The sequence below is a fragment of the Hemiscyllium ocellatum genome, unplaced genomic scaffold, assembly GCF_020745735.1.
Source record: "Hemiscyllium ocellatum isolate sHemOce1 unplaced genomic scaffold, sHemOce1.pat.X.cur. scaffold_1158_pat_ctg1, whole genome shotgun sequence".
NCBI classification, from domain to species: domain Eukaryota; kingdom Metazoa; phylum Chordata; class Chondrichthyes; order Orectolobiformes; family Hemiscylliidae; genus Hemiscyllium; species Hemiscyllium ocellatum.
In genome coordinates this window covers 77,204-91,553 of record NW_026867689.1, presented here as the reverse complement: position 1 = coordinate 91,553, position 14,350 = coordinate 77,204, and the positions used below count along the sequence as shown (strand labels likewise).

The 14,350-nt window shown below is 45.9% G+C and overlaps 1 long non-coding RNA gene across 4 annotated transcripts in view; it reads right to left on the bottom strand.

Moving 5' to 3' along the window:
• Positions 1-217: 217 nt before the first annotated feature.
• LOC132809370 (uncharacterized) overlaps positions 218-14,350 on the bottom strand; it is a 38,567-nt gene continuing 24,434 nt past the window's right edge. For 3 of the 4 annotated variants that reach the window (XR_009642274.1, XR_009642277.1, XR_009642276.1), the window contains 2 exons: positions 10,625-10,780; positions 6,387-7,292 (listed from right to left, as the gene is read on the bottom strand). This is a non-coding gene — a long non-coding RNA (uncharacterized LOC132809370). Of the gene's footprint in view, positions 995-6,386; positions 7,293-10,624; positions 10,781-14,350 lie in introns of those variants that run through there. The other variant, XR_009642275.1, reaches the window with a different exon arrangement.

The following is a 14,350-nucleotide window of genomic DNA, read 5'->3' as shown; positions in this document are numbered from 1 at the left end:
GTGATAACATTTCTGGGTAGGAGAAATGGAGAAAAAAAAGAAAGCTTCACAGCTCACAGAATGAGAACTAAAAATCAGCTCAAACAAACCAAAGGTTCAGACAGGGAGGCAATATTTCCCTGGAGTTTGAGTAACTGGAAAATGATGGTGTCCGGGGATAGACAGGATTTATCTTACAGGGCTATTGAAATTTTAAAAAACTGTTACATTCAGATAGTTTCAATTCATTTCTTTTAGTTTTATTTATTGTGGAATAAACAGCTACAACATTTTAAAAACAAATTCACAAACCTTGTGTTAAAGATAAATGTTAAATAAAATCCATCAAACCGTCCCTCACTGAAAACTGATGTGGAAGTGCATTCGCCTGCAGAATCCCTGCCCTGCCCACTTCTCACTACCCAGGCTCCATGGCTGTATATATACCTGGGAGATAGCAGCAGGAGGCTATTCGGCCTTTCAATCCTGCTCCACCGTTCAATGGGTAACAGCTGACCATCCAGCTGTCTCCTGTTCCTGCTGTGTTCTAATCCCGTTTTATGACTCTACCTCGAAGAACTATATCTGAGTCCTCCTTGAGCTTCACTGCCTTTTGTTCCAGTGATGTTGCGGTGTTACTGTGTGGGTGTAGGCAGGGGTGATGTGATGGTGCTGCCTCCTGGAGGATGCACTCAGCGTCCCTCACCATCCTGCAGTAACATCAACGGGGTTTCAGCAACTAGAGATAGAAACCGTTTCCAGGATATGGGCATCACTGGCTCAGCCAGCATTTATTCCCCATCTCTAGTTACCCTTGAGAAGATGGTTGTGAGCTGCTGTTTTAAACCATTCACAGTCCATTTGGCGCAGAGAGACTGACAATGCTGTGAGGAGAGGGTTGCAGGATTTTGGCCAAGTGATTCCCCATGTTTGGTTCTTCAAATGCTGGTTAACTTAATCACAATCTGCACATGGCTTTGAGATTTCAGTCTGCAAACCTTCACCATCTAGCACCCTGTATAAAGGAATATGTACAGATTAGAAATTCAGAGCAGAACAATTCTAGTTTCTCTATAATATCTTTTTTCCCCTTTTCTTCCCCCAAAGCTGTTACCCTCCAGCCCACTTACTCTCTCCCACCATTCTGACTCTGCTGTCCCTAATGTACACCCTCCCCATTCTCATGGAGTTACTGGTAAACAGATCCATGCCACCACTTCCCGTCCCTGGTTAGACTCTGCACCCTTTCTGGGTTCACTTCCTTTCCCTTCAGTTGCTGCAAGTCAATAATGTAACAGCAGAATGAAACAGAAAGGGAGGTGGCAGATCCTGGACAGAAGAGGAACCTTCAGTCTGGGAGAATGGGTCAGATCCTTCTTTGTTTCCCATTGGTGAATTCCCAGCACTATGACAAGTTGGGGATGAATTTGGGCCCATGTGGGTGTGGTGACACTTTGAACCCCCAACCCATCAATACTACAAGCTGATTGGTTCCTCCTCCAGCCAATCACAGTGTCAAATGCTTTCCGCTAATTCCTCCAAAGCACATGCTCCAAAATCCGCCCATATTCTGTACATGTGCAGTTCTGGGCTTCCCCTCACACGCGTGCTCCCTGCCTCAGGGATTGTGGGAGTTTTAGTCCCCATGAAGCCACTGGAGACAAGTTTCTGGATAGTGAATGAAAAGTGGGCTGGAGGGTGTTGTGTATAGGATCCCCATTCAGACACACAGGACTTGTGGGCTGTTACTGGGTTTTACTGAGACATCAGCTTCCACAACCTGATTTCTGACGTAAGGAACATAGATTCAGCCAATTGCTGGGTGGGGAGGTTAATAAGGGGTAGCAGATTTTAAGCAGATGTAGCTCAGTGGTTAGCACTGCTGCCACACAGCGTCAGGGACCCGGGTTTGATTTCAGCCTTAGGCGACTGTGTGGAGTTTACATTTTCTCACCATGTCTGCATGGGTTTCCTAGGGTGCTCGAGCTTCCTCCCACAGTGCAAAGATGTATAGGTTAGGAAGATTGCCTATGCTAAATTACCCACAGTGTCCGTGTATGTGCTGGTTAGGCCATTAACCATGGGAAATGCAGGGTTACAGGGACAGGGTGGGTCTGAATGGGATGCTCATCATAGGGCTGGTGTGGACTCGATGGATAAGTACCTTGTTTCTGCAATATAGTGTCTCTATTCTACTCTCATGAAGAAGAATGAATTGGCTCAATGTGTTGCAAATCTGTGGAATTCCCTATTCAAAATGCGGTGGATGCCAGGACAATGAGCAGATTTAATGAAGAGATACAGATGTTGAATTTGCAATGAGTTGAAGCGTGAGAGAGAGCAGGTGGGAAAATCCAGCTGAGACCAAGGTGAGCTCAATCATCACCGTATTAAATGGTGGGGCTGGTTCGAAGGGCTGCATTGCCTCTCCTGTGCCCAGTGCTCATCTTCTTACGGTAATAACTGGAAAGCTGCATCCAAAACTCACCACATTCACCAAAGGAGATTTTGGAAAAAGCAGGATAGTCAGGTGGATTCGCGTTCCAAACTTAGATAGTGAGGAAGCATGTGGGAGATAATGATTTTGCAACTTTAAACTGAGGGGAGACAGTGATTTATGGGTTTAGACTGTGTCGTACATTCACACCGTCCAGAATACTCTGTTGTGAATATCTATCCTATACTTTACTACAAAGCCAAGGTCTTTGACAATGAAACGCAAAGCACCCAGGAAACTTCGCCTCACCTCGTAATCTGATAAAAGACTTCTGATAAATCTGGTTGAACTTAGAACACAGCTGGAAAGCTGGAAGATTAGATCCAATCCCAAGATCCAGTGCTTAAACAAAGGAGACTACAATAGGATGAGGCAGAAATTGGCTAATGTAGACTGGAAGCAAAGACTTTACCGTGGGAAAGCTGACGGACTGTGTGGGAATACCAAAGCAATTTTTCGAAATGCTCAGCAAAAATATATATCAGGGAAAAGGAAGGACAGTAGAAAAAGGCACGAATGGCTCAGGAAATAAGGGGAGTCTATCAAATTGAAATAGAAAGCATACAAATTGGCAAAGACCAAGGAGAAACTAGGAGATTAGAAAAACTTTAAAGATCAACAGAAAGCTAGATGGGATTGGGGGCGAAAAGTGATGAGTAACTGTCCTCAGGGCCAGAATAGCAGCTTACACTGCTAGAGGGGAACCTATTGTGTGGGGAACATATGGCCTCTGTAATTGTTGAAGCAATTAATTGTGACCATAGAGATAATCCTGATCAAGTTACAAATCACAGCACACTCCAAAAACTTGTGGTTATACTCTGTTGGATTATAACCTGGCATTGTGTGATTTGTAAATTTGTCCACCCCACCCTAACACCGGCTCTTCTACATCAGAATCCTGACAGACAGCTCCACTGAAACTGAAGCGCCTGTCAGATACCTGATTGAGCCACAGGGATGTGGGGTAGGGGTATATGGTTTAACCACAAAGTGCTAAACTGAACTAGACTTTCTAACTGACCGTTGCCATGGAGATAATACTGAGAGATAGTCTCTGTTGAAAGTCCCAAACCACAAAGGTATAAGAAGGGGAGCTTTACATCGGACAGGCGGGGAGTTACCTGATGCTGCCTGGAGGTGTTTTGCATGTACACTATCCAGGTAACTGCCATGTCCCATCAATAAAGACTCTAAGAGGACCTCTCAGAGCTCTGTGCCTAGTTATTCCTATCCAGCAGGGTTCAGGAATATGAGTACACCGCAGTCAGTCTTCACAGTGGAGGATACGAAAGACATGCCAGTAATTGATAAGGAGACTGAGGAAGGTGAGGACCAAGAAACAACCATTATCACGAAAGCATTAGAGCTGGGCAAGCTAATGGAGCTAAAGGTAGACAAGTCTCCTTGCCCTGATGGGATACGTCCCAGGATACCAAGAGTTAGTGGGAGAAATAGCAGATGCACTTAGAGTCATTGCATCCCTGCAGCAGAGACAGGGCCTTTGGCCCAAACTGGTCCATGCCGACCAGAATGTCCATCCACACTAACCCCATTTCCCTGCACTTGGCCCATCTGCTTCTGACCCTTTCCTATCCATGTATTTATCCAAATGTCTTTTACCTGTTGTGAGAGTGTACCCACCTCAACCACTTCCACTGGCAGCTCATTCCATATACATACCACCCTCTGTGTAAAACAGTTGCCCCTCAGCTTCCCTTTTATTCTTTCCCCTCTAACCTTCAACTGATGCCCTCCAGTCCTTGATTCCCTGGGGAAAAGACTGAATGCATTCACCTTATCCATGCCCCTCATGGTCTTATACACTTCTAGAACAGTACCCACTCAGTTTCCTCTGCTCTAAACAAAAATATCCTCGCTCGTCCAACCTCTCCCTATAACTCAGGCCCCTGAGCCCTGACAACATTCTTTTAAATTGTTGTGCACTTTTTTCGGTTTAATAACTGAAACCTACACTGCATTCATCATATTTCCAGTGTTTCCCCACGGCGCTGGAACCGACGTGACGACGCCAATGGATTACAATCCATGATCGAGAATGAACTCCTTTACAATAATCCCGCTTTCATAGTATTTCCCATGGTGCAGGTATCCTTGTGTCTTTCTGGTTGTATGGTTAATTAAAGACTTGTCCTTCTACAAAGCAAAGCTGTGGCTTAATTGTTCCTGGGAAACATGCCATGATTTTTCAGACTTTCAAAAACAAACAAACTCTCCCTCCACAGTCACCACCCTAACATGGACTTGGCTGTGTCTCAGTAGTTTTTCCGGTGACACTCTTATTTGGAATATTCGCCCATGGACAGAATACACACCTTTCCTTCCACATGAAGAGTCCAATGAATATTCAGATCGGCACGGATCAAGTAACTATCAAAACTGAAAATGAGGTTCAATTTGAATTTCTCATCCACAAATCTACCCTTTCGGTACCCTACAACTGAGAAAACAACTCACCATATTAATACAAGATGGATCTTTATAAGACAATTATAGTATGAAATTGTAGTTTCATGTTTCCCAAAGTTTTAACTCTCAGTCTAACAATTTCTCTTTCTTCTGTGAACTGAAATCCAAACCAATCCCCTCACTCCCTTCCCTCCACACCCAGTTCTCACACTCTCTCTCCTCACTTTGAATTCAGTTTCCTAGCTCTTGTCTGCGGACTAAGAACCAAATCAATGAGTCTGACTCTGAGTCCAGCAGGGTGGGGCGGGGGGTGGGGGGCGTTGTTGGTGAATCCTCTGATGACAACCATCCTGCATGCACTGCTTCCTGCACACTCTGGCCAAAACCTGTCTTACTAAAATGAACCAAATTAGAACTCGATATGCAGGCCCATCTTTGTCACTTTCCATTAAAACCCTGAATCTTCTCAAAAGAGTTCTGATAACTTTCTACAAAATGCTGCCCCACTGATAGCCTGATCACATCTCAGGGGCGCCAGGAAACGGGCCATTCCCCTGGGTCCTGCTCCAAGGGAGAGGAAGATGCCAATGACAGATTAATCCTTCACAAACACAGCCTCCTTCCCAGGCACTGTGCATATTCCCACAATTGACCAGCACTGTGCCCATACACTGGCCTCCCCTCCTACAGTACGTGCTCCCGATCATACAGGAGTCCGGGAGATTGACAGCAGCTGCTCCCCAATATATCAGAATCCCGACAGTATGGAAACTGGCCCTTCGGCCAAACAAGTCCATACTGACCCTCCAAACAGTAACTTACACAGACCCATTCCCCTACCCTATATTTACCCTATATTTAACTAATATTATGGGCAATTTAAAATGGCCAATTCACCTGTCCTGCACATCTTTGGGATTGTGGGCAGAAACCGGAGCACCCGGAGGAAACCCACTCAGACACAGGGAGAATGCACAAATTCCATTTTTGGCTGGAATCAAAACCGGGTACCTGGTGCTGTGAGGCAGCAGTGCTAATCATTGAGCCGTCTCTATGGACGGGAAGGGGCGAGGCTGGAGAACTGGGGTAATGAGATTGTAAACAATGAATGAATGAGGAGGACACTGGGGGATGGACAGGTCAGTGAGGGACAGGAGCAGTGTAGCAGCAGGAGGGGATCCTGGACAAACTGAGCAATGGGAGAGTCTGACAGGAGAGAAACTACAGGAAGGTTCTGTTTGGAGGCTGAGGCAGGAACAGCTGGGAGACAGTATGGCCTGGTGGCTTGGGCAGGTTTTCTAATCAGCCTCTTCAAAGATGCTGTTCCTCAACTCTGAGCCCGATCCTCCTGGTCCAGAGGTAAGGACACTGCCACTATTTTCTGGTGGGCAAGGGATACGGGGACTGCCTTTCAAAAAGGAACTCGCCTGTGTTGGTGACATTAACAAGACTCAATACACAGTCACTGACAAAATGCTGGTGTACTTGAACTTCATCCAGAACATTAACACCTATAACTGGGTAACGCAAAACCCGATATACAGAGTTAAATCCTGGATATTAATAACAGATTTGTGCATGGGAAATCATGTCTCATGAATCTGACTCAGTTTTTTTGAAGAAGTAACAAAGAGGATTGCTGAGGTCAGAGCATGGACATGATCTACATGGACTTCAGTAATGTGTTTGACAAGGTTCCTCACGGGAGACTGGTCAGCAAGGTTAGATCGCATGGAGTACAGAACTGGCCCGAAGGTAGAAGGCAGAGGGTGCTTTTCAGGCTGGAGGCCTGTGACTAGTGGAGTGTCACAAGGATCGGTGCTGGATCCACTACTTTTCGCCATTTACATTCATGAATTGGATGTGAACATAAGAGGTATTGTAAATAAGTAGGCAGCTGACACCAAAATGGGAGGTGTGGTAGACAGGGAAAAAGATTACCTCAGAGTACAAGAGGATCTGGATCAGATGGGTGATGGGCTGAGGAGTTCAGGTTAGAAGAATGCGAGCTGCTGCATTTTGGAAAAGCAAACTTTAGCAGGACTTAGTTTATAATAAGTTCCTAGGGAGTGCTGCTAAAGAAAGAGTCCTTGGAGTGCAGGTTTCCTAGTTCCTTGAAGGTAGAGAAGCAAGCAGATAGATTAGTGAAGGCGGCAGTTGGTCTGCTTGTCTTTATTGGTAAGAGCATTGAGTGTAGGGGTTGGGAGGTCATATTGCGGCTGTACTGGACATTGATTCGGCAACTTTTGTAATATTCCATGCAATTCTGGTCTCCTTCCTGTCAGATGGATGTTCTCAAACTTGAAAGGGGTCCGAAAAGAAGTCCAGGATGTTGCCAGGGTTGGATAGGCTGTTTTCCCTGGACCGTCAGAGGCTGTACGGTGACCTGAAAGAGATTTTTAAAATCAGGCGGGGCATGGATAGGGTAAATAGAGAAGATATTTTCCCTGCGGAGGGGGGAGTACAGAACTAGGGGACTGGGAGGGGAGGGTAGACAGAGAGGGGGTGGGCGGAGGGTCAGAGGGTGGGTGGATCGAGAGGGGAGGCACAGAAATGGATGGGGACAGAAAGCAGGATGAGAGAGGAGGGGAACAGACGGGGGGTGTACAGCGGGGGCGACCGACGGAGGGGAGAAAGAGACAGGTGTGCGACCGACAGGGGGGGACAGGCCAACAGATTGTGGGATAGACCAACGGGGGGGGGGGGTGCGAACGACGAGGTGGGGGGGGCGACAAAGGACTGACCGACAGAGAGCCGGGGGGAACCAGACAGAGTGGGGGGAGACGGGGGAAACAGAGAGGGGGAAGATGGAGAGTTATTTTATAGATCTACAACTCAACCCTGTTCGTGTTTTCTCCTCCTCACCTTACTTCCCTCTGAAGTGCTCAGAACAACTGCATAGTTCCTGGAAAGTGGAGTTTCACTGAGATCAGGTGCTGAATGTGGCATTTGGGAGAGTGACATTTAATGGAATGCGCTGGTCAATAAATGGACTCTGGTTCGACTCCACTGTCTGTGTGGTGTTTGCACATTCTCCCTGTGTGTCTGGGTGGGCTTCCTCTGGGTGCTCTTAATTTCCTCCCACAAATCCAAAGACACGCAGGTTAGCTGGATTAGCTTTGGGTAATGATAGGTTACAGAGTTAGGGTGGAATGCTGTCCCGATGTTTGGTATGGTCTCATGGGCCGAAAGGCCTTCTTCCACACTGTGGGGATTCTGTCACTGAGTATAGGGGTTAGGAGGTCACGTTGTGGCTGAGTAGGGCATTGGTCAGGCCAGTGTTAGAATACTGCATTCAATTGTAGTCTCCCTGATTTCAGAAAGATGTTACCAGAAAAGGACTCAACCTCTTAATGGCAAGTTCCTGGGAAGTGTTGACAAACAAACAGACCGTGCAGTGTGGGTTGATAGTTCCTTGAAAATGTGGTTGAAGGTAGACAGGTCGGTGAAGGTGCTGTGCGGTATGCTAGCTGTTATTGGGCAGTGCAGTGAGGATAGGAGTTGGGAGATCAGGTTTCGGTTGTACAGTTTATTGGCTTGGCCACCTTTGGAATCCCCAGACTGCTTTCAATTCCAGCCTCCCTCTTACAGGAAAGATGTTGGGAAATTTGCAAGAGTTCAGAAAAGATTTACAAGGGTGTTGCCAGTATTGGAACATTTGAACCATAGGGAGCGGCTGAATAGGCTGAGGCTATTTCCCTTCAGCACTGGACACTTTAGGTGGCTTTATCGAACTTTATAAAATTATGAGGAGCTATGATATGGTGACTAGTCATGGTTTCTTTTTTCCCAGGGTAGTGGAGAACAAACGAATAATGTAAATCTTTTTCCCAAGGTGAGAATGACATATTCTAGAGGAGAGATGGCAAGTTTAAAGGATATGAAAACCGAACCAACTGCAGATGCTGTAAACCAGGAAGAGAATCAGAAGTTTCTGGAACAGCTCAGCAGGTCTAGCAGCAGGTGTGAAAAGAAATTAGAGTTAACGTATCTGAGGAAGGGTGACCAGACCCGAAATATTAACTGAGTTTTCTTCACAGATGCTGCATGACCTGCTGAGCATTTCAACATCTGTGCAAGTTTAAAGGGAGTTGTTTGGAGTATATACCCGAGAGGAACTTTATGGAGTTTATAAATTGAAGTGAGACCACATCGGGGAGTAATGACAGAAGTTTTGGTCCCTTTAGTTAAGGAAATACATCATTTCATCAGAGGCATTTCACAGAAACCTGACTGGGATGATCCATCGTTTGCAGGGATTATCTTTTAAGAAAAGGCTGAAGTGGTTGGGACTCCACTCACTGGATTTGGGAAGAATGAGAAGGGATCTCATTGTAACATGAAGGATTCTTAAGGAGTTTGACAGGGTAAATACTGAGAGGATGTTTCCCATCATGAGGGAGTCTGGAACCAGATTCTGGGTCAGTCACGGAATCACGGGTTCTGTTTTAGATTCGTCAAGATTAAGGCAACACCGACACGGGTAAGGGGTTTCAGTAGCAATGGAGCTGGGGTGAAGTGGAGACAAGCAACGTTTTAGAGATTGGAATTCCTGGTGTTTGTGATTGTGTAGACGACTGATCAGAAGGTCACCTTGGGGTTACAGATATGACAGCAATATTGTGAAGAGTGTGGTTCTGTCTCAGACAGTTTCCAGGGAGAGGGAGGGGCTCAGCAATCAGGGAAAGGAATTTGTAATAGCAACTGAAGGCAATGAGTTTAACCACTACAATGTTTCATTGGAGGAAACTGCAGCCAATCGCCTAGTGGGAATGTGATGAGCAGTTTGATAACTGAGTAATGGAGAGGGATGATGGGGAGGGAGAGCTGGGCATTGTCAGTGTACATGTGAAACCGAACACGGTGCTTTTGGACGATGTCACCTCCTGGCTGTATGTAGGTGAGAAACAGGAGGGACCAAGGAGAGATCCTTAACGGACACCACATACAAGGAATTCAGAAAGGAAAGGGAGAGTCGGGATGGAGTATGTGTTTGCACCAATGGTGGGTCAAATTTTTTTGGTAGCAGAATGGGAGAGAAGGACATAAAGAGAAAAGACAGACAGATAGAACAAGGAACAATATTTGTGAATTGGTGAGGGGGAGTGGTGAGGAGGCAGTGCAGCCCAACTCCAAAAACACTTTCTACATCAGTGACATCACCCAACTCACCCTAGTCTCAGCTCATTTACTGAAATACTCGTCCATCCCTGTGTTATCTCCAGACTTCGTTAGAAAACACACTCTTGGCCAGCCTCCCACATTCAACGTACATGCAATCTCAAGAGTATCTAAAACCCTACTGTCCAAGTGCTCACTTGCACCAAAACTTGTTGATCCACCAACAAGCAACAATTTAAAATACTCACCCTTGATGTAATTCCTGGCTGTGAACATCCCTGTCTCCCTGCACCACACAACCTGTGAGGCCCCGACAACTCAATTTCTTTCAGACTCCCAACGATGTGTTTATTCATTGCTTCACCTGTCTGGCTGTTTCTACTGTTGCCAAGGCAACACTGTCTGGAATTCCCACCCTAACCCTCTCAGACCTGCTTTCCTCCTTTAAGGTATTCCTGAAAACCTGTTTATTTGGCAATTCTTTTGATCACCTGACCTTATATCCCCATCTGTGGCCTTATGTCAGAAGCTCTCAATAGTATTTTTGTGGAATTGTAAACGTGATAAAAAAACAAACTGTTGTTGATTTACACATACATTGTCAACTCTTCACTGTCGCTGAGTGAATAATCTATAACAGCAGTTACCCAACCACATTGTGGGAGCACCTTCACCACATGAACTGCAGCTGGACAGGAAGTCAAACATCACCTTCTCCACAGGCAATGGGGCTTTGGCATTAATCACTGGAATCTGTGGAGAGAGAAACACACAGTTGATATTTCAGGGAGTGTAAAATGCATTATAATGGAGGGAAAATGGGGCAGAATTTGGATTTTCAAATTTGTGTTGTACAATGTACACTAAGTTCTGTAAAACCTCTCATTCCATACCGTAAAAATTTCCTCTTCCTGGTCAATATGTCTTTCCTTCCCCTGCCCTGCACCTTCACACATTTCCAATGCCTTGGTCACAACAACACTGTGCTGTCAGTGAAGTTTATCACGTGGTTGGGTATTGTCCCGCCCCTCATTCACTCCGATTGGTTGAAGGACCAACTAGCACCTCTAGCCCCCGTTCCCCCACCCCATCAATAATCTGAAGCCCATTGTGGGCTGGAGCATGCTCAGTGCTTCCTGCTTTTGCTGCTGTTCATCAGGTATGAGAGAGAGAGGGCTCATCCCTGTTTCTCCTGATGTCAGACAATAACAACAACCACCTGCATTGTATGGAGCCTTTCACATTGACAAATCTCCTAAAATGCTTCACGAATGATGGAAACGTTGATTAAAGAACAATTTTTAGATACATCTTCAAGGCGGACAGAGTGGGGGTGAGGGAGGATATTCCAAATGTCTGGAGCTGCCGAGGACACAATCGTGCAGTGATATAGGTGGGCAACAGCTTATAATGGAGACAGTTAGTGGCTAACCATAGGTTAACAACCCCATGTCCTAGCCCCCTACCCGACACACTAGGCCTTGTTCTCACAGCCTGTCATTACACACTACCTATGGTTAGCCACTAACAGTCTCCATTAACAGCGAGTCACCCTCCCCCAGCCAGATCGTTATCCTTTATCCAACTGTTCTTCTCACTCTATCCACACCTATCCTTTACACATTTTATCCTCCCCCCACACTATCTTTTGCAAATAAACTGACTTTTTTTCCTCAGTAACACCTGTTCTGAGGAAGGGACACCAGATCTTAAACTTTAACTCTGATTTCTCTTCACAGATGCTGCCAGACCTGCTGAGCTTTTCCAGAACCTCCTGGTTGTTGTTTCTGATTTACATCTTCCGCAGTTCTTTTGGTTTTAATTTACCGGGAGTTTGTAATTCATGTCCAACAGCCTCTGTCCCAGTCCCTGCTGTCTCTCTCCCACCCCCACCCAGTGACACTGCACCTGCACAGCTCATGGACAGGTGTTGTCTTGCTGGCCACACCCCTCATTCACTCCCATTGGCTGCAGGACCACACAGACTCTCCTCCCATTGGTCTGGAGCTGCCGTGAAGCCGGGCACCATTGTCACAATAGTGGAGGGCTAAGCCCTCTCTCTGCCCTGGGATGAGCTTCATCATTCGCAGTGAATGGGGCAGTATCACAGAGCACAGGGGCTGGGGGCTATTCAGCCCATTGGGGCTGTAATCTCTCCCTCTGGAGATGCTGCAAATCTGTCCCAAGTCCCCTCCCATGAGCCCACAGCCTCCCAAATCTTTCCTTAAAAAGTAAAATTCCAAGTCTGTTTCAGAATACCTGCTGAATCTGTGTCGATCAGACTGTTCCAGATGCTCAGAACTTACTGAGTAAAATAGTGTTCACATTTTCACCTTGTATTATTTGCCAATTACTTGAAAGTAGTTACTAAAAATTGTGACAGGGTTAAAAATTCCTCTGTCTCTCTTAGCAAATTCAAGACCTTGAAACCAAATCTGCACCAGGTCGAAATCACTGCTTCACCTTCTCAGCTCCAAGGATAATTATCTGTGCTTCAGCTAGCTCTGCACAAAATAGAGGAATGCATCTTAATTTATTAACATGAAAGAAACAGACCTTCGGTCCAATTCGTCCGTGCTAACGAGGAATCCTAAACTAATGATTCCCATTTACCATCTATTGGTCTGTATCCATCAAATCTCTTCCTATTCACGTACCCAATTGGAAGCCTTTTAAATGTTGTGATTTTATCAGCCTCCACTACTTCATCTGGTAGCCCCTCCCATACACACACCACACTCAGCTTGAAAACATTGCCACTTAGATCCCTTTTAAATCTTTGCCCTCTCAACTTAAACCCATGTGCTCTAGTTTTGGACCCACCTAATCTGAGGAAATAGGACCCCGGCTGCTCACCTTATCCACGCCCCTCGTGATTATATAAATCTCCATGAAGTCACCTCTCAGTCTTTGACTCTCCAGAGAAAATAGCCCCAGCCTATTCAGCCCCTCCCTGTAGCCCAAATCCTCCAATCCTGACAACGTTTTTGTAAATCTTGTCCAAACCTTTTCAAGTTTCACAACATCCTTCCCAGAACAGGGAAATTCAAACTGAAAACAGAATTCCAGAAGTGGCTTAATCAACATCCTGTCCGGCCACAATATGACATCCCAGCTTCTGTATTCAATGCATTGACCATTAACGGAGACCGTTAATGGAGTCCCATTTGCCAGCGGTTCACCCTTATCCCTCTAAAACCTTCCTCTTCATGTACCCAGTCAGACGCCTTTTAAATGCTGTAATTGTACTAGCCTCCACCCCTTCCTCTGGCAGTTCATTCCATACTTGCAATGCCCTCAACATGAATAAGATGCCCCTTAAATCCCCTTTAAACCTTTTCCCTCTCACCTTAAGCCTGCACCCTCTAGTTCTGGACCCACCGAACTTGGGAAGAAGTCCCTGACCGCTCACCTTATCCGGTCCCTTCATGATTTTATAAGATCACCTCTCAGTCTCCAACTTTCCAGGGAAAATAGTCCCAGCCTATTCAGCCTTTCCCAGTAGCTCAAATCGTCCAACCACAGGAAAGTCCTTGAAAACGTTTTCTGAACCCTTTCAAGTTTCTCAACATTATTCCAAGAACCGGGAGATTGGAACTGACAACAGAATTCCCGAAGGGCCTTCATCAGTGCCCTGTCCAGCCACAATATGACATCACAACAGCTGCATTCAATGCATTGACCAATAACGGGGAGCGTACCAAATGCTGCATTCACTCCCCTGCCTACCTGGGACTCTACTTTCAGGGAACTATGAACCTGCACTCCAAGGTCCCATTGTTCAGCAATGTTCCCCAGGACTTTAACATTAAGTGCATAAGTCCTGCCCTGATTTGCCTTTCCAAAATATAACAGTTCACATTTATCTAAATTGAGCTCAGTCTGCCATTCCTTGCTCCAATGGCCCATCTGATCAAGATCCTGTTGTATTCTGAACTAACCTTCTTCACTGTCCACGACACCTCCAATTTTGGTGTCTTCTGTAAACCTACTGACCACACCTCATATCCACATCCAAGTGATTTAAGGCCCAATATCCATCCCTGCAGCACACTGCTGCTCACAGGCCTCCAGTCCACAAAGCAACCTTCCATCATCATCCTCTGTCTCCTACTTTCAAGGCAGTTTTGTAATGACTTGCTCTCCCTGCATCCCATGTTATCTAACCCTGCTAACCAGTCTGCTTTGTGGAACCTTGTTGAATGTCCATATAAACAACATTCACCGCCTGGCTTAATCAATTTTCTTTGTCACTTCAAAACACTCACTCAAGTTAGTGAGACACAATTGTGCATGTACAAAGCCACAGTGACTCTCCATGAT